The sequence below is a fragment of the Neopelma chrysocephalum genome, unplaced genomic scaffold, assembly GCF_003984885.1.
Source record: "Neopelma chrysocephalum unplaced genomic scaffold, ASM398488v2 Primary Assembly neopelma1_128, whole genome shotgun sequence".
Lineage (NCBI taxonomy): Eukaryota > Metazoa > Chordata > Aves > Passeriformes > Pipridae > Neopelma > Neopelma chrysocephalum.
In genome coordinates, this window is record NW_020897790.1 from 1,228,838 (window position 1) to 1,253,304 (window position 24,467).

The window sequence follows — 24,467 nt, forward strand, 5'->3', positions numbered from 1 at the left end:
CTTTCGGGGAAAGAACGGCAGCGGCGGCGCGTCCGGCCGCCCCCGGCAGGTGCCGCGGCGGGCAGCCCGCCCCCAGCACCGCCCCGGCCCGCGGCAGCCCCCCGCGCCCGGGCACGCCGCAGGAACCCCGCCGAAAGCTGCCCCGTCCTGCCACAGCCCGGCCGCCGCCCCCGCAGCCGGGACCGAGCCGCCATCCCCCTCCGCCGGCGCAGACCGCAGAGAACTGCGCTCTCCCCGAAGCGCTGCCGTTCTTTCCCCGAAAGAAGTCCAGCCGCAGCATCCCATAAACCACAGGCTGCGTTGCCCTGATCATCCATGGCTCGGTGGTCCCGCCGGGGTACCTGAGAGCGAGTGTCACCGGCCACAGCAAGCCACTGCAGGGGTGGCTTTAACAGCATCTGCCGTCACCTGCTACGTTTGTTTCATACGGGGCATTTAATCAGCAAATGAGCTACGTGAAATTAGTTTAAAAGCTACATGAAACAACTGTTGTATCTCACGAAAAGATCTCACGACAGGCAGGGACAAGATAAATAAACCCTTCCCATTTCTCAAATTGCTGTGAATAACTAAATAAAACCTTTCAAGCCGCAGAATGATTTCTGTTACACACCAGGGGAAGGAGTTCAAGTTTAAGGCAGGATTTTATACTTCCAATGCCCTGCTCTTGGCGGGCATGGAATGAGTGCTCCTCTGCAGGCTGCTGGGAGCACCAGAGAACTATGCAGAGGGAAGATGGCAAGTCTGTGGGGGATTGTGATGCTTATTCCCTGAAGGAAAGAAAGTACCTTTTGATCCCAAAGAGGTGACTGAAGGAGATGCTGGAAAAGCTGTTCTTCACAACAAGAGCATCTGGCCCATCTTTTATCCAGGAATGTCCAAAGGCCACCCAAAAGTATCCCTATTTTACATACAAAGATATTGATATTTTATAGAGGGAGGAAAAGTAATGTGCCCTTAACCTGAGCAGGAAAAGATCCCACTCCCAATATGCTCTTCACAAGAGGCACTGGCTGCACTGCGGCCATTTATTCACCCACCATTAAGCTATCACACCAGGTTACACAGATAATTTTATTTCTGTTTATAAGTAACTTATTATGGCCTAGCTGTGGTTCCCGTCAGTCTCATTTGAACTAAAATATTTGACGGGTGCATCTGTATCAGGTGAAATTATGCTCAACCAGTGCTGCTTTTCATGCTGACGTCTCTCTCCCTATCTGCAAACTCATAACCACCAGCCTGAAATGTCTAATGCTTCACCAGCTGTAGAAATCACAGCGATAAACCAGCGTGGGAAATGCAGAAGAAACACTTGAGGTGAGGTTATAAAGGCAGAGAGCATTAGCTCCGAGTCCTAACTAGGAAACCCACATGAAGTAGCACCTCTCTCAGCAGGTTAAGTACTATTCCCTGTATTTTTTTCACTGGTGCTTCCTAGGGAAAATATTTTGTCAGTATAAAATCTGGGGTGCTCTCACACACCTGGTCTGGGAGGACTTCGAGCCCCCACAGCCAGATTTCCATCGGGTACACCATGATCCTCCTCCTGACCACGTGCCTAAGGAGATGCGTCATCGGGATGGGTTAATAATTCCAACAGCTCCAAATCACTTTCTTATGACAGGAAAGGGCAGGTTTGGGAAGCAGGATTACACAGCCTGGTAATAACGGGGAGGAGGGATGACTCAGGTGGCGCCTGCCTGCCCGTCCCCTTGCAGATGGCAGTCATTAAAGGCATGGCTTTGGCTACCAGCCCTCCTGATGGCAGGATTTCTCCTCTCTCTCACTGGAAAGCTACGTGGAACACTGTACCTTCCCACACCGGCATGTGCAGGGCATGTCACCTACTCAGGAGCCAGAGGGACCAACACTAATTTGCTTCATGAAATCACTCCAGATGGTTCTATTGAGATTTTAAACATTTTAAGTGTACTTTGCATCTTGGCCAGTAACTCTGTGAGATAGCCGGTGGCAAACAGGTTCACAGACGTTACCAGGCAATGAAACAAAGTCCAGTTTTGGGATGTGGTCATAAAAGCCCGTGAATGTTTGTCCTTCTGCGATAAAAACAACAACAAAAGCATTACCACCCGTAGCATAAACCTGAGGCTCCCCATAACCTTGGAGTATTTACTGAAGCATCAAGTACTTATGATAGCACAGGGACTTGCCTTGAGGCAGATGACAGGCAGCTAATCCAAGTGGGAGTTCACTGGGAGGGATCACAACAAGCACAGAGTGCTGACAAAACCAAACCTTCCACACCACTTCCAGCCAGGCCGCCCTGGAGCAGCGGCCACAGCTTCACTTAGACTGAACAGGCATGGGCAAAACATCCATGCCAGGGAGCTGAGGTGCTGCAGAGACCAGGCTTCATGGCCTTCGGGGCTTACTCTGCAAAGAAAAGCCCTTCCATACAAACAAGTGAAAGAATGTCTGTAACAAAGCAGGGTTTCTCCACCAGATGACTCTTGTGGCCAGTATCAAATGTTATATCCTGCAAGGGTTAAGAATGAGGAAGGAGACTCAGAGGGCTGTTTTTAACAGCCTAAAAAAACCCTAACGTATACACACCACTGTGAGGGGCACTGGCTGCATTTGCTTTTGGGAATAGATGAAGATGCTCTACTACTATGTACCAACCACATCCCCCTCCACTTTCCTGTGTACTCCAGCAGAGATGACAGGAATAACTCTGCTGCGGGAAACCAAAGGACTCAGCCATTCATCCAGGAGTCTTTCCTCCTTCGCTTTTTTCTAGTCACCACAAAAAAACCCTTCAAACCCCCAAATGAACATCAAAAATATGAGAGACTCATCAGAGGACACATGTAGGCTAAATGGCAGAATGAGAAAGCCCAGGTGTCACAGAGCAGGGGAGTGCTGAGTGCATTTTTGGGAGGCTGTATTCACCTGATGCACCTGGACCCTCAACAGCACCATTGGATACAGTGGTTGGGATGGGGCTCCTGTTCACAGAGATGGAAAAAGATCTTATTTTTCAAGGATGAGGGGAGAATGATAAATGCTCCTAAGGGAGCCTGTCCTGTGGCTGTAACTCATGCCCCTGGCTCGCTGGCCACTGCAGGTGCCAGGCTGAGGACATTTGCTCAGGCGGCTGGTGTGAAAGGCGAGACCCGCATCACGTCTGCTGGTGGAGGGAGGGAAGGCGTGGGAGGGACAGAAGAAATTGGTTTTTGAAATAAGCCACGGGCTGCACTGAAGGAGGATGATTTCCTTTGGGGAGTGCCTGCAGTACTGACCTACCCACGGACCATGAAGAGCGAGAGCACGGAGGGGCTGGAGCCAGGGCCATCCATCAGAACTCCCCAGGAGGCTCCGTTTTTCCAAAACGTGCCCAGGCGCCTTTTGGTTTTGCAAACCTGAACCACGAGTGATTCAGAGCCAGGACTGTTTGAATCCAAGCCCATAAAGCCAGGGGAAGTTTAGAGAAACTCCTCATTGGCTCATCTCCAATTCAAATTAACTCCTGGAAGGTGAGGAGCTGTTCAGATAAATATCAGAAACCGCTCTCTAATGGGTCAAGGCTGTTTTTTCCAGTGAACAAAAGGGATTTTTCTTGGATCTCTCTTACACTGCATATCTCAGACTGAGCTTAAGATAGCTGTGAAAAAAAATAAGGATTGAAGAAGTCCAAATCTTGCAGCAGTGAACAAAATCCATTATTAAATTTTCTCATGGAGACCTCTCCCAAAAAACCAGTTTAAGATTGAACTGAGTCTGAACACAAGAGGTTTGTAAGGAAGTTCATCATAATGTCAAGGGGAATTCAGAAAGAAATTACATATTTACATGTGCAAACTCAGGAAAGTTAATTCCTAATGTTTTTATCCAACTACCCCATCCTCTAAACTAATACTTCCTAGACCATGTCCCTAAGTTTTTCCTTGGTTCTTGGTACCACAGTCATGGGGAGCACCACTCTGTGAGTGGAGATATCCCTAAGGGTAGAAGTAAATGAGGATGATGATAGCACAAAGAGGAAATAGTGGAAAGCTTCCTAAACATTTCAAGGAGAGGAAAACAGCAGAAAAGAGATATCCACCTACTTTTCCTCCAGCATCCCAGAGAGGAGAAAGGAAGGCAGATGGAATGGCAGTTTTCTCTTGCTGTGAAAAAAAATCCCCTCTTTCCCTCTGAGCTACTGACTAGAAGATTTAGGGAAAAGAAGAGGAAAAAAGGACATTTGTACAGCGAAGAAAAAAAGGAGAAGGCTTTGAAGACATAATTACAGACTGTCCCAAGTCACTTTAGTTCAGCTGCATCACAAAAGTCTGACAGAGATCCATGGGACCACAACAACCTGCCCAAGAGAATAAGACACTAAACAAAACCAGTCACTCCAAAAACCCACCCCCCTCCAAATCCAGGGGGCTGGGAAGGGGAGGAGGCTGCAGCTGAGGGCCTGTTTTCCTGCTCACTAATAAATTTAGTTTACAGAACCTTTTGTGAGTCCTTTTTAAGGTTGTTTGTTGATTAAAGCAGCAAACAACAAACTTAGCCTTAATTTATGCTTCTTTTAACATTTTGAGCTTGGGGGGGTGCTTTTTTTAGGAGTTAATGAGGCAGAATAGGTTCTTTATGGGGAAGATATTTTCTCACCAAATTAAAACCTGTATTGAAAATAAAATAATGAGATGGAGGTGGCTTTTCTTTCAGAAGTAAATAAATCTTGGAGTAGGAAACTTCTCACGCACTTGGAACTGTCCTTATCGGGGAGATCTGAGAACAGCAGGTTCACAAGATGTTCTCACTCTCTTTTATTTTTTTATTTATTTTGCCTTCCTTCTTTCACAAAAACAGTAATAAAGCATTATTTGCTCAAAATGTGCAAACAGCTCCAGAGTGTGAGAGCAAGGAAACACTGGGAGCTGCTCCCCTTTGGCACAGCAGAGCCATGAAAGCCCACGGCAGGGACTCGGCCCCGCCACAACCCTGGCAGGGCAGAGGAATGGGCCACATGGTGCCACCTCAGACACCTCTGCAAGTCCTAAAGCAGCTCCCAGCAGAACCCCAGGACTGAATTTTCTAAATCAAAGCTTCCTTGCTGCCTAAAATCAACTGCGTTTTGGCAATCTGGTGTAGCAGCACAAGGAAAATAAAGAACCTGAGTGGGCAGTACTGGAAGCTACTGTGTGCCACCAGTAATCAGCACCGGATGCCATTAATTGGGGACAAACAGGCAGAACAGGGTCCCCAAGTGATAGGAGAGCATCAACCCTGGTTCCTCTCGGAAATGGGGAAGAAAGCCTTCCTTTCATGGCAGCTCCAAGCACCCTTGAGATGATAACCGTGTTTGTCTTCGCCGGAAGGACTGACTGAACGCCGGCCTCGCAGGGATAAAACTGGTTGGTGCAGTCTGTGCTGTGCCTGGCGCTGGACGTGCAGCTGCCCTTTGGGGGGTTCTGGTTTTCAAGGAAATGTCAGAATTTTCTGTGGAAGAAGCCCACCTTTTTGGCTTATTCCTTACCAAGGCTTGTGGTGTTTTGCTAAATTATCCGATGTTATGGGTAAGAACAGGGCTAAGCCTGCTCTGGAGTGCAAATATTTCCCTTCTGTCTTTGGAAATCTGTAGACAAGACACCTGTGAGCAGTCTGTAGCTTCCCCCAGGATGCCGGGAGCTTTGCAGGAATGCTGTCCTTATCCCCCTGCTGCTGGCAGGCTGAGCCAGGACAGACAAGTCCAGAGCACCTGCGAGCCGTGGAAAGCCGTGGCAATGACGGTGCCTTAATGGAGCAACAGCTCACCTCAGATTTCAAAGCAGTTGTAAGACTCAGCACTGTCACAGAAGGGTATGAATGGGGCTGTTTTCATATCTCTCATGCAAATGTCTCTTAGCACAACAATGTTATCCGTTGGTATCCGCAAACAGCAGGATTTTATCCGCCGGTCCTCCCCTCTGATCATGGAAAATGTATACATGGTGTAGTCAAAGGAACTTGAGCCAACAACCTGCCACTCCCCGGGAAAACACAGTGCAGGAATGAGAAAAGGAACTCAACAGGCACCAAAAAGTCAACACCCAGGGAAATTTCAGCCTTTGGTAACGGCTGGGGAAGATCAGCCCCTGCAAACCCAAATGCTGTGTGGGGCCAACCTGCAAAGAAGCTCTGTGTGTGTGTGTGAGAGAGAGAGAGAGAAATCAGCCAGAGAATGATTAAGAGAGGTGAAAAAAAGAAATTATGTGCTCTTCTCTCAGTCCTTGAAAGCACAGCGACAGTGCCCTGGCATTAGCTGCAGATATGCAGCCATGGAGAGGCATGGAAGCACTTCAGAATGAGGTGAAAAAACAAAAAGCATCAACAAATGTCTTCAGAGAAGTTCCCAAAGTCAGGCAGGGAGAAGAGAGGGTCTCCAAAGAGAACAGATTGGCTGGACTGGGCTGAGTAAGGGGTCAGTGTCAATGAAGTATCCAGCAGAAAGATTTGCAAGCTGTGAGGCCATCCAAAGGCAATCCAAGAGGCATGCAGGCAAAGGGCTAAAATCACATCAGCTGGATGAAAGCGTGTCCAGCCTGTTGGAGTTTGGAGGGACAGGAAGCAAAGCTTCTTCATGAGCTTCCCCACTGCTCACTGTGCACACACCCACAAAGGGCAGACTGAAATTCTCCAGTACATTGAGCATCACCTGGGAATGCTTCCTGGGCTCTCCCACTGGAAGTGATCATCTAAATAAATGGAAAATCCCTCTTAGGTGCTGTGGACGTGATGCCTGATCCAAAGCTGCTGAATGGGATGGAAACCCTTACACTGAGCACCTGTAGCTCCCCTCAGTTACGAACGCCCTGCACAGCACTTACAATTCCCTTTCTTACTAAGAGCCACAGCATCAATCAGCATAACTCCCTTTTTCCTCTGTCTGCAGTGATGCTGGAAGGGAGATCCCTGGGGTGCCTTTGCAAGCTCCAGGTGTCCCAGTCACAAGGCAAAGGCTGCACCTTGCTGCAGATACAGCCCTGTGCTGTGGGGCAACAAAAATAGGCCCCGGGGCTCATGAATTCAATTTTCCTTCTCATGGGGACTCCCTGTCACAGACACGGTGTTGGACCTTGGAATGGGATGGGAACTACACTGCTCAAAAATTTACTGCAGACACTGGTTCTGTTCAATGAAATACTGCAGGAAATGTCTACTGATTCACTCACAAGGTTAAAAATAAATTGAACTGTTTTCAGGGTTTTTGGAATGAAATCAGAATCCTCCAGATCTCCCTCTCACATGAATAATTTATTTTGTTTTGGATTTTTTTGTCACTGAATCCTCTTTCAGACTTTGAGTCTTTCATTCAGGTTTTTTTTTTTTACAACCTTCTGGCTGTCAATTCCTCCATTGCAATCTCTCCCAATTCTTACTCCTGTGGTCCTTCTAAACCCTCTTGTCTTCAAGAAAGGATGCAGCTTTTAAAAGAAAACAGAGTTTTTTGTAGGAATTGAAATTTGAGATATTATCAGGAGTGAATAAGCTGAATCAAATTTGCTCTAACATCTTCCAGCTGGGTTGGTTCTGCAGCGCTGAAAATTATTCAGAGAACTCAACATTTTATAATCTCTCACACACACTGTGGTCCAGCCCTCCACCCTGAGCAAACACGTGGTGTCTGTACAATACTTTGGATTAGCTTAATAAACCAATGGATGTCACTGTTGCTCTGCACAAACCAAAATGGGGGAGTGCAAAAGGATAATTAAACCAAAGTAAATTTATAGGAGGGAGTTCTCTAGCCTGGTGTGTGCCAGTGAGGCTGGACAACTTCTTCAGGGGCTTCCTAAGTGCCTGTCTGAGGCATCCCATTGTAACTACAGAGATAAGGACAGGCTGACAGCCCGGTGTAAAACAGTAAGGTTCCTAAAAAAGGAACCTCATGGTTCCTGCCGTTTAACCATTTAATTTCCTACCTCTCCCAAATTTCAGCAGCAAGAAGCGTTTGCTGACGAGTTTACTGGGAAGGATCCACCCCTGTGCAGCGTGATGCTCAGGGCTGGGACAAACTAGGTCAGCAGGAGGCTATTGCAGTGCTGGCCAGGGCTGCAGCTGCCACATTTCTAGGTCAGTGGTCACTCCTGCTTTAATGGGTTGCTAAAGGTTTAAGGCACAAATGGGGTTTTTGCTTGCATTCCTGGGTGCCAGGCAGCAGCCGGGCGTTTAATGAGAGGTGCTGTCCGTTGAGCCTCACTGCTGCAGTGGGGGGTAGTTTACACTGAATTACTGACACGGCTCAGGGAAACCAGGAGGGAAAGGGAGAGTCACCAGAGCCCAGAAAACATGGCCCAAAAATAGAGATAAATATTTGAATGGCGTGAGGGAAAATGAAGAAAACTGCTTTGAACGGTATCAGGAGCGTGAGGCTTCTGATCCAGGTCTAGTTCTGTCAGAATGTGGGAGCTGTGGGCTCAGTTGCCCCTTGTATACATGGACCCCTCTGTGACGAGAGCTCAAGGCAGCTGGAATTTGTTTCCTGAAAGGAAGAATATTATGTAATAAAGGGAAACAAAAGTGCCCGAGGCTTGCCCGAATTTAATATATTTGAATCTAAAATACATGTGGGATCCCTCAAAGTCTTGGTAAGAAGAATAGTTCCACATGAAGAATAGTTCCACGTGCTGCTTCACAAGTAGCCACTGTGCAAACCAATAAAACAAAAAAAGGAGCCTCAAATGCCAATCCCTGAGCTGAACAGAAGCCCTGAAGAACATCGCTCCCACCTGCTCTCCAGCAAGAAACTTGGGCTGAGACAGTTTCAAGACGCTGATGAAATGAATTCATTTGTTATCCTAGGAGATCTCTTGGGAAGATCTTCATGCTCTGTCTCAGAACAGGGTGAGCTCAGTTAAGCCTCTCCCCAGAACCAGAATCCCGTGAGCTGTCAGATTGTAACGCAGAGGAACAAGCCTGTGGCCAAGCCTGTGTCAGGCCCTGCTGGTAGTCACTGTTTGTGCCTGTTCTGAGGACACGGGGCTGTTTCCCACAGCAGGGACTCCATCTGCTCTACCCTGTCATTAGTCCTCTGAGAGGCATCTCACCAGCTCCTTCCCGGAATGAGAACTGCACTTACCATACATGTAAAGGCACACTTAAATTAACCTTTATCTTTCTTTAACTTTCAAATCTGGTCTCAAAACCTTCCCCCATGCTTATGCCCAGCAGTTCCATCCACTTTTTCCAGAAGTTTTGCAATGGCACTTTAAGAACCTGTCATTTCCCATCCAGCCCTGTGATCCAACAGCTCTGGCAGAGGGAAAATCCCTCTTCTCTGGATGCCCAGGGAACTGCTCCACATTGAACTCTGATGCCGTGCTACCCTGATGTAACACACCCTGTCCTGACATCAATTAAACTCTTGTTAACTTCCAGCACTCAAACAAATTGTGGTTTATTTACATTGGAAGTAGAGGAATTCACACTTAACACTTAAATAACAAAAGAATAACACTTGAATCTCTAAGTGGTAGAGAATGACATAACTCAGGGTTGGGTAAAACACTTAAAATCTTTGACCTCTAAATAAAAATGCCTCAATTTAAGTATATCTATGCTGCAACTCATGATAATTGCCTTGGGATTGTCATAGATACTAAGTATTTCCGAAAAGCCAAGCCAGGTGTATCTTAATTCCCAAACATTTCAACCCCAAGAAAAGGGGTGAATGAACAGTGATGTCTTCAGGAATCGCACAGTAATCCAAGACTACGTGGCAACAGAGCTCTGAAAGAGTGATCATTTAATAGCTGAAAACAAGCCCATGCCCCCAATCCACTAGCCAGACACCTGGGAGCAGTCTGCACTAAGTATGGTGGCACTGGCAGGCACAGTGCCCTGGCAGAAAAGGAAGGTGTCCTGGAATTTTATAGACTCAAGATTAAATTATAAGCTACACTGGTGCTATAAAACAAGGCTGCTCCACACCTGCTATCATTAGACCCTAATTCCTTTTGGGTGAAAATCCTCAGTGCCACCACTTTCTGTGTCCCTGCAAAGGCAAAGAAGTTTGTTTCCTAGAATTGGACTGGAAGGATTGCAAAGTCCCTGCTGGGGCTGCAAAACAGATCTCTCTGCAGTCTCTGGTACTTCAATTAACTCCTGAATCTCATCCCCAGCCCCTGAATAAACAAACCATCAGGAAAGGAGCAAATATTATGCACTTTATACAGCTGGTGATCAAACATGCGAGCCAAGCCAAGGCAGGACTTGTCTGAGTGACACAATGCCCACCTGTGATTAAGCTCCCAGGTGATATGATGCTGTTCTGATCAACCTGTCATCATCCATCACCAGAAACACTCATTCTCACAACATGGAGCCCATATAGAGCACGACACAAAGCAGCCAGCAAACCAGGCACGCACAGGTTGGTGCAAGCTGGCACTGCTTCGCAGCTAAATGCCATCTCCTCTGCACAGCTGGTTGTGCCAGCACAACTGGGCTCACCTGTACAGCTTCATGCCTAAAAGAACAAGCAAATGACACCAAACAGAGCGAGAGGTGACAGCAAAAGGCAGCGTCCCACCCCTCCCGAAACAAGCAGCGCTGAACTGCTTTTGACTGTCACCAAAGGGAGCTTAAGTTTTCCTGAGGGATGCGGAAGCCACAGCAAAAAGCCCGGGTGCCCAAGGGAGGTGTAAAATCCCAAAGGGATCTGCTGCAGCCTGTGGAGCTGCGTACGCACCGTCGTGGCCCGGTCCAGAAGGCCAGGATCTTCTTCAGAGCGTGCAGGTTGTCCTGCATGGGGAGCGCTGCCAGGAGCCCGTGCTCGGAGAGGAGGGGAAGCTCCTTCACCATCAGCGCGTCAGGCTGTGATGGGCAAGGTGAGGCAGCGCGTGGGGAGGCAGGCCAGGGGCAGGAAGGAAGGAGCCAGCCCTGCTCACCCTTTTAAGAGGCAGGCAGGACTAATGACAGAGCTCTGCTCTCCAGCAGCCAGCCAGCCGTGGCTTTGCAGTAATTGCCCTTGCTGCAGGCACTGAGCTGAGGAGACGAGAGGACAGCAGAGCGAGGTGACTAAACCAGGGCAGGAGCAGCAGAAGGGATGCAAGGGGGACAAGGTGACTTGTTGTTACCCCTCAGAAAAGTAGTTTCATCGCTCTGGAGCTAAGGCAGGGCCCCAGGTTTTGGTGATCCTGAGCTATCCGAGCTCAAACAGACCAGTGCTGCCCCAAAGGCTTGCACAAAGGAGTGATGCTTTATCCCAGCCTCATGTGATGCTTCGTCCAGAGCCTGGAATGTTCTTAAAACTGTAAAAGCTCCTGCTCCAGTGTCACAGTGGAGTCACAGCTCCTTGGGAAATGATAATACAAAGAAACCAGGGCCATGCCAGCAGTTCTCCCTTCCTTCCTGGTTTCAATCAGTTCCCTGTGTGATCTCTAATACTCATGAAGAAAGGTTTGGAAACAACTTTTACTGCCGGTTTCACGACCACGCCTGCGGGTGCTCTCAGCCCAGCCCTTACACTGGGGACTACAGGCCCTGGCTGGGTAACATCCTGATTTTTCCTGGCTCAGACACTGCCTCTTCAGACACTGCCTTTCCTCCTCCAGCAATGAGAACCGGTCCTGGGAACGTCCTGTGCTTCCAAGTATGGAGTGACACTGCAGGGCAGACTGGGGAAAAGCTGCTGTCACACGCGTCCCTCTTCTCCTTCTCTGCTGCTGCTTCCCTCTGCCCCAGGGGGGAAGAGAAAGAGATGAAAAAGGAGCAGTAGGATGAAATTAATAAGGGAACCCCGAAAGAAACGAGGGAAACCACAAAGAAACCCAGAGAAAGGCAGACAAGGGAATCCTTGTGAGAAAAGGTCACCTAACAGAACCACACAAGATAACCTTTCTGTGCATATTTGGTGCCAGCCTATCAAATTTACAATTAAGTTTCTCATAGAGGGTACTATAAAGCATTGATTAAAAGGATTTCATTCCTTATTATATTCTAAAAGGTAATGCCTCTGTTAGGCCCTACATGTACCCATCCACATTAAGTTAAACAGTATTTTCCTATAAGGGTGTTTTTTCCCTGTGTCAGATCCTGAAGGAAGCAGGAATTACTTGACCTGTCATATGGATAGTGAAGCTGAAGCACTGCTAAATTTTTAGATAAAGATCTTTAAAAAGCAGGTGCCTAAATTCATGGCCTGAGTTTCCCCAGCACAGAGCAGTTTGCAGCCCCCACTGACTTCAAAGAGTCGGGCTCAGCCATTCACACAGTTCTGGGAAAGGAGGAAAAAGATAAGGATCCCTTTTGATGGAAAGCTTGGCCTATGGGTCAGGACTGGGATGGGAAACAGAGCTAAGCAGAATGAAGGTGCAAGCACATCACAGGTTATTGTCCCCTCCCCATGCAAGGGGGCTGTGTCTTCTCACTGAATTGGTAACAGGAGATCAGACTACCTTCAGCTTGCTTAATGATGTGCTGAAATCCGAAATGTTTTCTTTAAGGAGTACACAGGCAGCAAGGCAGTGCTCTCCTTTGATCTTCAGCCTGCTCCTTCCCAGATCACTTTGGATATTGAACTCCTCCGCACGTCCCAAAGAACATACCTCCATAACACAGAAGGACCAGAAGCAAGGAAAGTACCAATAATCCCACTCCAAAACCAATATACCCACTCCACATCTCTAATTACAGACAGCCAGGACAGATCCACAAGCCCTGTGCTGGAGACAGGAATGTTTTTAATTGCACAAGGTCACCAGGCTGCCAGGTAGCCAATGGCTCTCTCAAATTATCCTGGTCTGGTTTCTCCCTCCTCTTTGGATACATCTGGGGTTTCACAGACAAGACTCACTCAGGAACAGCTCCTCTTGGAATAGTTCACCAAATGTACTGACCCAATACAGAGAACTTGGAGGGAAACTCAAATTATGCAATTTGTGACAGTGGAGAACCCCCATATTGCTAAAGAAAAACGGACATGCTTATAACACAACTTTTCACTCAGTTATCCTACTGTGAAGTAGTTCACTCAGATAAAAAACCAGATTTTTCCTTCACACTGTGAAAGGGCACAAAGGTTCTCATCTAACATTCTACCTCCTTCCATCAGCAGCACAGTAAAATCTTGATTCTTTGGAGGCAAAATGATTTCTGAGAGGAGGGCAGGAAGGCAACTTGGCATTCAGCACTTCCAAGACACAACACTGGTACTTTTGTCAGTCTGAAGTGCACGCCCAGGGGCTTTGCTGAAAGCAGGCTCCTGATTCCTTATGCAAGGATTCATACATAACTGATGTTGAATTAAAACCCTGTCTGTTAATTTGGCATAATATTACCTGTGAGCCTTCCTGTTTGCCCATGCCAGAGATGCTGCAGAGCGACCTTCGGCCGCGCTGGCGGGAGCTGCCAACGTGCTGGGAAGGTTCAGGAAAGGGAAAGTCAGGGCGTATGACAGGGGTCTGGCTGCTAAATGACCCCAGTCCAAAGTTTTCCTGTCTCTGAGAGGAAATGAAGTCTCAAGCTAAAAAGTAAATGCTTTGTTTTGAGCAGAAAATGATGGTTATTTTCATGAATAAAGACAGTGCCGTCCAACCCCTGGGTTTTTTATTAAAGCTTGGAACTGAATATTTCTGAAGTTCCAATCCGAAGGTTTTTAATTTCTGCCAGAAGTGCTGCTGGTCTCATGAGCTGGGGCTGGGAGCAGAGATGCAGCATGTCAGCACTGCCAGCAGGAGATCCTTCTGCACAAGAAACTTAGCAAAAACTAGATAAAATCATTGAGAGGATTCAGAGTGGCCTGGATCTCTCTTTGCAAAGGCCAGACATTCGAGGTTTTATTATTCCCTGCATATACCATATCAAGAGAAGAACAATTATTCCCCATTTACTCCAGAATAAATGAGAAGAGAATCAGACTCCACAGTAATTGAGAACTGGGAGTGAACTTGCCCTGTAAGTCTCTGTAAGCCTCGAGCCACCCATCATGCAGACGGTATTAATTTTAAGGGGATAAATAACGCAGGGCAAAGAAAAAAAAAAGTAAAAATCCCACGCCGCCAACCTACAACATTCCAGAGCTATTTACTGGGTGGGTTTTTTTGTCATTTTATAGTTTTTTTTAACAGTTTTAAACACTGTCCTGTTGATTCACTAGTTTGGTCTCCAGTGAATAACTGGAGGTTTTTACAAGACTAGCAAACACTCTGCTATTATATTATTTTAACCCCCGCTGTAGCAGTGGTGATCTGTGACAGTTTGATAGCTGCTGTATAGAGAGAGCTGGGGCTTGCTTTTTTTTTCCCCCTTTCCTCCTTTTTTCCCCCCTTTTGGTGAGAGCTGGGGGAAAGCCACGGCAGACAATCTTGTAACGTGCTGATTTGTTCTGCTGGTGTCTCTCACCCTCCAGCTTGTCAGATGTGTTTTTCAGCACACACCAAAAAACTAATCAAAACAGCCCCGCGGCGTGAAAGGTGCAGGCGGCGACTTTCTGACACTGCCATCAGGAATTGCCATCACTGGGAATTCTCATGCCCCACCACCCACCCTGAGTAACCTTCATAACAAAACAGGGCTCAATGCCTTCAGAAATGATTCAGGTCAGAGCAAATGTTGCTCGTGTTTTATCACCCGGGAAACTCAGAAACTTTCCAAGAATGAAGTTATGGGAGCGGGGCGAGCCAGGGAGCTCTGCTGGACTGTCTCCCATAGACAAGGAGGCCTCAGTGTCAAAGCAACACGTCCAAGGGCAGGGAGAGCGGGGAAGAAAGACACCCTGAGAACCTGCAGGACACTGGTTACAAACAGGTGGCTGAATACTAAAGAAAGAGACACAGAGAGAACAAGCAGCAAGACACAGGCATGAATGGAATATATTTTACAGCCTGGCATGAGGAATTTAAGGAATTAAGACGGTTCTTTTTTGTTTCCCTGCTTAGCAGAAGTATTCAGGCTTTAATTATCGCTCGTCTTGTTGATGGAACATAAATCCCCAAGAATCCCCTTCTGGGGCACTCTGCAGTCTTTGACTTACCTGACACCCAGAAAGAATTTGATTTTGTGCCTGACATCGCTGTCAGCAAAGAAGAGAAACTGGTGTTAGAGGTTTTAGCCTCCTTTGTTGATCTTGGCTTGCACAGTTTGAGGACTTCAGGGAGATTGGCATTAAACAAAAAAGTCCAATGTGCTTTTGCCCTAAATTCCAGGGTGCCACTCTGTGACAGGATTGCTGGTAGTGACCCCTCTCCCTTCCTCCAGCACATGGCCCTTGGCCCCTCTATCCAGGGGCTTGATCCTGCAAGGCTGTGCTCACTGTCCCCACAACCAGCACCAGGGTAATCCAGATCATTTCAGTGCAACTACTCACATTCCTAAAGCTGATCATGATCTTAAAAGCTTTGCTGGATCAAACCAGAATATTTGGCAGTGTGAGGGACTGGGTAATTCAGGAACCACATCTTTTGGTGAATCATATTCTAGGATTCTATGAGCCCTTTTGCTTGAGCAGCCCAGCAAACACCCCCAGTAAGAGAGAAAAGGCAATGAAATTATGAGGGGAGCAATTTCCAAACTCTGGGATGGGTCAGAGCCAGTCGTTCATTTTTGGCTTGCCTTTGACTATGTCAGTAGTTGTGAGCAAAGGAAACCTCCCGAGCTGCAGGCCTGGAGCAGCTCCCTGAACTGCTGGGGCTCACCACGGAAGGCAGGTTGCAGGTCTGAGCCCAAGGAGAGCGTTCACATCTTCAAAACTCTTTAGCTCAGGTTTCAGGGAAAATCTGCTAATTCACCTTGTTTTGTGCTAGAGCCCCATAGGGTATAAAGACAATGTCAGGTGAGAGATCTGCAGGGAGTTAAAGCCCTACTTCAATCCCCACTAAGGCAGAATGTGTTTGGGTCTTTGCTCTGGAGCTCTGGCTATTCTAACCACATCCCAGGAGCTTTATTCCACCCCATTTGCTCAGCCTGTTTCCTCCACTGGGGTCACAGGAATGTGACTGAGAATAAATCTATCAGCTAGAGAGAAACCTCCTCTTTACATCTCTAAGGCCTGATGGAGTTTAAGGACAGGATTTAAAGCAGCTCACTCTGTTGTTCCTGTGCCCTCTGGCAATCCACATTCAGCGCAGGAGCCAGGTTTTATAGCATAAACAAAGCAGGTTGCTAAATAATTGAGCTGACAAACTGGTTGGAAAGGTTGTGCTTCCAATCTGGCAAAGAGGCAAAGCTGGTCCCTTGACCTCAGGAACAAATCCTGCTCCTGCTCTTAGGGAACAGACATCCCCCCACCCTCCTGTCCTGTCCTTGTGTCAGGTGATCACTATGGTAAGAGATCAGGCCCTGAGACATCAGGAATCCTGCTTGGCCTAACCTTAAAACACATAGGCTTGCACTCAAGCAATCACCTTTTTTGTTTGATTTTTTTGATGCCTGGGCACAAGATGTGAGGACAATTCCCCAGGATCCTCTTTCCAGTTCCTACTCCATTTCTTTCTGTTTCTCCAGAAGAAGGAACCAGCAAGACGTTGGGTATCTGGAGAAGAACCAGCGGCAGAGCTCAGGAACTACGATGAGCACCAGAGGTGCACAACATCACAGTGAAATTTTCCTGAAGGTAATCAGTGAATGCTTTTCCTGGAATACCATTAAAACTTTACCCATTCCTGCCTTACAGAAGCACCATCATGTACCAGCTCTCTCCAGCATGATTGCTCTGTTCAGCCAGCAAGCAATCCCAGCAGCTGTTACACTGCACTCTTCATTTCCCTGGAGAGGAAGTGGGAATGGCAGTGACACTGAACAATAAAAACCTTCTCAACAGGCAAATTTGAGCCCTGGTGAATCCAGCTTGGAACACTAGCTCCTAAGAGCAAAGGTTGGTAAGGAACCTGAAATGTGACAGCATCAACTCCGAGCTGGCATAAGATTTACACCAGAGTCATTTTCATTAAAAAGATAAGATCCTTCAGAATTCCTAGGCAGCTTATGGTAACTACGAACCCTTATTCATTCTCTAAAAAAGCCATTTGTTACAAACTCTCATTAGCCCACACACACACAGGGGTGAGTCAGATGAATGATGTCTGTTTGTTAAGCTCCATGACAGAAAATATTTTAATGACTTTGAAATTAAAGCGAGATCCTCTTAATGTACACCTTAACTGTGAAAAAATAACCCTCAGCTCTTAGGTCTGTTTTAGGCAAAGGTAAAGCACAAATCCAGTGGTGAGGGGTAGAGCTGGGAATGGAAGGGGGTCTCCCATGTCTGAACTAATGGACTGACTGTGGAGCAGAGGAACGCTGCAAGGATCAGTTACACCACCTCTGACCAGCACAGAACTGGAGCTACTGGTGTTTGTCATCAACCAGCACACTTCACAAAACATCCGTTTTCAGAGCTGTTCTCAGACCAAATGTCACTAATAAAATAAATGGTTCTGGGCTGAGTAACTCTGTGCTGTACCCTCACAGGCAATACACTCTGTCACCAGTAAACGTGACCTGCCGAGTCAGCCCTGAAGGTTTCCGTGTGGCCCTCCGGGCTGATGCCGACTGCCTGATGCCACAGGGCACACCTGGAGATTCCTGCTGCCTGAGGGCCCGGCTCTGCCTTCGGCTCTGCTTTTGTGGCAGCAGCGCTGCTGATTCCTAACCCAGGAGATACAGCCATGCAGATAACAACCAGCAGTAATTCAAAGCCAGTGTCCTGATTCCTGCTGCACCCAGCACACCTCACTGCCTCCGGCTCAGTGCACGCGGGGCCCTGTTCGGTTACTTGGAAAATGTTTGGTCTTGATCCCCTCATTCTGACACTACAGGACTAAACCCGATCCAAAGCGTGGAACCAGGTCACGAAGTTGACCAAGCCATTTGTACAAAAAGATATAGAACATTGCAAAGGAGTTGTTCCAGCCTGCCACCTACTAAAACCGAAATTCGGGATGGGTCATTAACACCCAGTACAGCTGACAGTGCTGGAGCAGTGTCCATTGTCTGGACAGCACATCGGCTCCTCCGCTGCCCGTCCCTCAGAGGCTCTGACAAAACTGGGGCAAGGAACAAAGCACCTTTCACCCCAGAGCATGTTGTGGGTCACAAGGTCGTAAGACTTGGCTCAAATTAACATTTTGTTTGCTGCTAAAAGGTTCAGGGCCCTGGAAAATACTGCTCTGCTCATGTCCCAGGATGGTGCTGGGAAGAACAAACATGAGTGTGGGCAACACTTGGCAGGTCAGGCCTGCAAACTTTACTCACTTGAGCAATCCTTAGTGTCTGATTAGTGCCACTGCAGCCATGGGGGGGTGCCCATGGAAACCTGCCTAAGGAGGAGAGCCCTTAGCCATGGAAACTGTGCTGAGACATGCATGGCAGCATTTTATCAGCCACTTCTCCTGTTGGGACTTTTCCACGTTTCCCTTTGTTTTGCCTTTCTTTTCCTGTACCATTTGTCCTTGTCAGTGAGGCAAAAGCCCTTGGAAAGGTTTCCTGGTGGCCCACACATGCCACAGGCTGGATGTGCTGGGTAGCAATGTCATCACAGAATAATAAAGGTTGGAAAAGACCTCCAAGATCATCAAGTCCAACCTTTGACTGATGCCCCTCTTGTCAACTAATCCATAGCACTACGTGCCACATCCAGTCCTTTCTTGAACACTTCCAGGGACGGTGACTCCACCACTTCCCTGAGCAGCCCATTCCAATGCTTAACCACCCTTTCAGTGAAGAAATTCTTCCTGATGCCCAGGCTCAGGCTGTTCAGTTCTGTTCAGGCTGCACCACCACTTGTGGGGTCAGTCCAGCACTTCCTGCTGCCTCCCTAAACAGCACAGGGAGGAGTTCTTCCTTCCCTACTTCCACGGAAAGACACGCCTGAGCTGCAACTTGCTTTTAGTGACTTGCTGGACTTATGTATGTAAATCACATAATGAACAAAACACCCCAAAAGACAAATGGACAATTTACAGAGTATAACCCAACTCCCCATTGTCCCTTACTGTTTTTTTCCATTAACAGATCTCTTACTTTTGATTTACTCTGAAGCAATGCATGTGCCCACACCCACCCACACCCATTCCCAGCCCCGTGGCTTATGATTTATCTCCGACTGCAAACAAACAAAGAACATAAAGGCAGGTACAAAGCTGAGTTTCCCTGGGTTCTCCTCTGCGGCAGAACTGCTTTATGGTACCTCCTTTATGGTTCCTTGTCATGTGTTCCTTATTCCTGGTGAACCCTGCAAGAGCTGGAGCACTGCAGAATCCTCAGGGGTAGGGAAACGCTGGGATTATAAGCGTAAAAGTGATTTTCAGCACAGATCCTGAGTTAAGTGACAAAACCTTCAGCCTGTGGCCTATTGAGATGGCAGGGAGCAGACCACAGTCCTATGGATTGTCACATTTATGGAGAGCTACAAGCACCTAGGGTCTCTGTTTATTATCCATACTTTCAGTCTCATCATAAAGAGAGAACAACCAGTCAGGCACTGAGGAAGAGGGGAAGTAGCAAGGCCAAGGTCATACTCCGGGCCCCCATCTTAAAAGCCCTGGATGGGAGGGAGAATGATCTGTTTCTCCCTTTAGCTTCCAAAGGCTCGTTCTTGGGTGACTGTGGCTGAGGAAGGAGATATTTTCTTTTCTAAGAAGCAGCTCTCACCATCTACTTAGCAGGAAAATCTGGGCTGCGGTTACAGCAACCAAAAGTACAAAGACATTCCTCTGAAAATTAGAGAGGAAGATCTTATATTTTTCCTTTTAATTGCCATTTCGTACCTTCAGCAGTGCAGTGTGTTTTGCAAAGTGCTCTGCACACGGTAATTAAGCCTCACAACATCCCTCACCTTAGGAAGGACTGTCACACGTCCTGCCTGGACACAGAAATGGAAGTACACAGCAGTAAACATCTTGCCTCTCATCCCTCAGTGAATATGAATGAACCTCAGGCATCCTGACCTTCTAATATTTGTACACCTACTAATCAGACTTTATACAATGTAACTACAGGCCTTTATTTTAATGTTGTCTATGAGGAAAGAAGTATACTGCTGATTTTTTAACAGCACATATTAATTATTCTTTCCTTAATCTTCTAAGGGGATTAAACAGTGAGGAATAATAGCTGCCTCACTCCCAAATTTAAATGTTAAGTGCTGACAGTTTGTATTTTTCTTTGCCCCTAAACATTCCCCTGAAGGCTTGTTGTGCCTTAGTATATTCACATATACTAAGACTGCAGACAGGTCTCCAATACTGAAGGGCTCCATTTCAGACACACCAAAATGCCTCCTTGTCCTCCATGGTGCAGAACTGAACTGCAAAAAGATGATAGCTTGGTCCTGGATAGATGGATCTGGATTAGATGCTTCCCCTCAGCCACTCACTAAGGCTAGGACCAACCTTCACACTCTGCAATAAAAGGCAGCATGGACCTTCTTAAAATAATCCAGGGAATTCTACCCCTTCTCCACAGACACATCCACCTCTGCTTGCTGCTAAACTGGCACCTCCCTTCAGTTTGTGCTTATGTTTAATAAAAACCCAGAGCTGAAGTTGCTGGGATCCGTTTCTAGAGGGGTAAGGTCACTCACTGCCTCAGTTCCAGGCCTGGAGCAACATAACTCGCTCGTGTCCTTAATGATATCACGAAGCTCGTGCCTTTGAAAGACTTTTTAACAGCAATGCCTGGGAGGTTCCAAAAACTCATGTCTGAAGGCTTGATAGGTTGATTTATGAGTCTGGGTCTCTCCCACTGCGGCTCTAAGTAAATGTTCAGTTAGGATTTTGTGGAGGGCTAGTGATCATTTCCTGCTTTCTCAGCTTTATTAAACGGAGCAGCCACTGTTCCCCTTCCAGAAACAAGGCCACTCTGATAAGAATAACTTGAAAAACAAGAGTAGTTCAAATTCCAATAGCACTAATTCATCACTAAGCCCAAACACCTTTTCATGAGATCCTCTGAAAAAGCCTGTGCCAGGCAAGGAAGCCAGAGCTGAACAACATGGAATAGAAGTGCTTGGATCCTGAATAAAACACAAAAAATGCTGTTTGCACTTGGTCAGGGAAAAGGTCAGTTCTTCCCTGGCAATCTCCAGGAAGGACAAGGGCAGGGGGATTTCTCAGGTGTGCTCGCAGCTGAGGATAAACATCAGGCACTTCTGAGGATTTGGCACGTGGAAGTGGCAGAAATGCCTTCTGCTCTCTATTCCCAGCGCTGTTTCCAGAGTGTGGGCACATGGGAGGCACATCCCTGGATGGGACATTCCCAGTAAACCAAAGGACAAGAGGGCCATGAGCTCTAACTGGTTAAAGGGAGGGCTGGGAAGCGTCACAGCTGAGCCCTCGTGGGTTTTATGCAAGATCTTTTCGCACGAAAGGTGTTCTTTAAAACGTCCCAGGGAACCTCAAGCGTCCAGGAATTCAGCAGCATCATCCAAGAGGCACTCAGGTGTGTAAATAAAGTAGCTGTGCTCTTAAGCCCTGGCTCCCAGCATGTAACCCCTGTGTAGGAACAAACGTCAGCTCCGATAAGGATGTGGGCTGGGTACACAAAGCTGAGCGGCCCCTCAGACCCACGTCATGAACCAAAGGAACTTTAAATGCTTTAAGGGAACTACCCTGTTGCATTAGATGGCAGTTCTAAGGTGGGTGATCCAAGCCTAAAGCAACCTAAATCTACCATAATCCAGGGACTTTTGGCTTGGATATGCACACTCATGTCTCTTTGGGGGATACCTCATGTTGACTTTTAAGAATTCCTGCTTGGAATTTGTCATGTTTAGTGCTCACCATGCCGAGATGACCGGGCCAACATGTGGCCTCTGAAAACCAGAAGTGAAATTAAGCAAGTACTCCTTTATAAATGCCTGGAAAAGCTGCATATCCTAATCAGTTTAGGAATAAAAAACACAGCTGAAGTGATGCCAATAGAGCATATGGAATACAAAAAGATAAATAACCTGAAGGATCACAGGTAGAACAGACGGGAAAAAGGCATGAGAAAAGGTACAGAGCAAGCAGGTGAGCTGTTGCTAACCTTTCCAAACACAAATCACTGAAAGTTAATTAATAGATCTTTTTCTCTGATGCTCAGGTATCCAAGAAACAAAAATGACACCAGAGAAAAAACACTGGGTTAACAGGAACACTGTTCTTTTTACACTGGGTCATTCATATGTTGCTAAAACACTATAAACCTTCAAGGTATTTGTATTTTAGATAGTCCCTGTTATGCAAATTCAGTGAAGATATTTTTCAGGGCCAGGCCCAGCCCCAGGTAGTTCAAGATTAACTATCTGCTGCCTTGGGAAGAAACAAAGCCATCAAGGGACTTGGGAAGGGAGGTACCAAGTGTTATCTGAAGGTGCTCCACGATAACATCCAAGGTATCACAAAACCTGCCATTCATCACCTGGGCTCTCCTATGAAGGCAAGAGAAGTTTGGTGCAAAAGGAGAACATGCCTTGGGGTGCCATTACAGTATCTGACAGATTGAGAGCTTTAGAAGCAAGGATTAGACACTTTCTTTGCTAAATCCAGAGCAGAAAAAAATAGCTGGAGACACCCACCTATTCTTAGAGTTTCCCTCACCCCCCCAAAGCTCAGGGCATCCCTCATGCTTTGGAAAAGACAAGTTCTCGCTCAGGATTTCCTGGCTGCACCTGAAAGGGCCTCAGCACACAGCTCTCCTCAAGGTGCTCTGGGGGAACTGGAAAAGCAGCAAAGAAATGGCAACATGAAATCAAAAACTGAGAATTATTCACGCTAAATTGTCTCCCTTCAGTTGTCACTCCCAAGCTCCCGCTCCAGCAAAGCAGAGTCAAAAACTGCCCTGGAAACAAACCCTTCCTTTTGTTCTCTAAAGACTAGAAGTCTTTTTATATTTAAATGAAAATCTGTCAAACTAATTATGTGAATATGTAATGGTCTCATTTTGCACTCATTAGGGAACATGGTAATGGCCATAAATTCCTCTGACGGGGAGTGTGTATGTGTGAACACCAATGTCTGGTAACGTCTCATAACCTGCAGGCTGGACCACGGCTTTTGTCTTTAGGTTAGACCTCGTGGGACAAACAAAAGCCCCAGTATTGCTTAAATTAGATGCAAAGTGCTGTGTTCCAGCAATGTGATAAGCATGATCCTTGCGCACACAAACAGCCCAGGGGACCGGGGGACGGTTCCCACCGTGACAGCGCCGTGGCCCCGTGTCGGGCGGTGACGCCGGGCATTGTCCCACACCATGTACGATTTTCTGCTTCAAGATATATGGGCAGCACAGCTGTTGCCCTGGATTGCTCTGAATGTCCCGTCAGGAGAACGCCAATGGGACGCGGCATTCCCGGCATTTTTTTGTGCTTTTGATATCCACAGATAAAAGGAGGAAAAAGAAATAAAGAAATATGGATAAGCAGCACTGAAATAAATGTGTGTATATTATATCTCATTTAGAATTCACATTTTTTTCACTCTTTCATCTTTATCCTCATGTACTGATGATGGATAACTTTTGAAATAAAACTAGGTTGGAATTAAAACAGATCCCAGCATGAGTTAAAACAGATGCAGGGAAAAAAATCAGCATCAAGGTCCATCTAATGCATCCATGCATGGCTCAAGGATCTTATTCTACATTACAACAGCTTTCAAGTAGAGAATACAGCCAAGGTATAACCTGATGCTAAGGTACAGTTAAACTGAGTCAGAGTTTGTGTCTGCTCAGTGCAGCTCAGAACATTCCTCCACAGATGGCTCTTGCTCTTTGCTTTTTCCAACTGGGCCAGAAAAACCAACAGCCTGTAGTTCAAGCTGGCAACTCACAGTCCCCTGTCCCCAAGTGCTGAGAAAGAGTTCCTGGGGAGGGAGAAGAGACTAAAGGTGAAGGGAGCACTGTAGGAGCCATAAGAATACCCACACTGGCTCACTGAGGAACTAAACATGACTAAAGACACCAAGGGCTTGACTTTAATTGCTGTTTTCTCCACCTCACTCTCCTGGTTTTTCTGCGGGTCATTTACTGGAAAGGCCGGCGGTGAGAGCACGGCTGTGGCCGAGTAAGCTCCTGATTAAAGCCTAAATCTCTGGTTGCAGAAGCATTGCCATTTTCCCTGAGTGAGATCAAAAGTAAAAGATAAAACTTATGAGGAGGTGAAAGGCTAATGGCTCCTGAAAATAGTTCGGTGGTGATAGGGCTGAGATTATTTCTTCGAACAACATTTCTCTCATTAAAAGCAGGTAGGTATCAGATTTTAATGACTTGTTTTGTCCCATCTGGGTAGGGCCAGAAAGACTTTCTCCACAGCCGTCTCGCAGAAGAAATGCTTTACCTGCCTTCTTATCACGGTTAACTGATACCTGCACTTGAAAGCAGGATTTTACCCTTCTCTACAACCTTAGGCAAATATACCTGGTTCTCAGAGAGCTGACAGGAAGGCAAATCCCTTACTGCAAACTGACAGCTGTCAAGTGATAATAAATACCTGTAACAGGGAGAGTTTTATCCGCCCTCCATGTACCTATCAGCTTTCACTGAAATTATAC

At 46.9% G+C, this 24,467-nt stretch overlaps 1 protein-coding gene across 4 annotated transcripts in view; it reads right to left on the reverse strand.

The window, feature by feature from the left end:
* Positions 1–24,467, reverse strand: part of SHROOM3 (shroom family member 3) — a 103,080-nt gene that overhangs the window by 38,389 nt on the left and 40,224 nt on the right. The gene's annotated exons all lie outside the window — the stretch shown is intronic.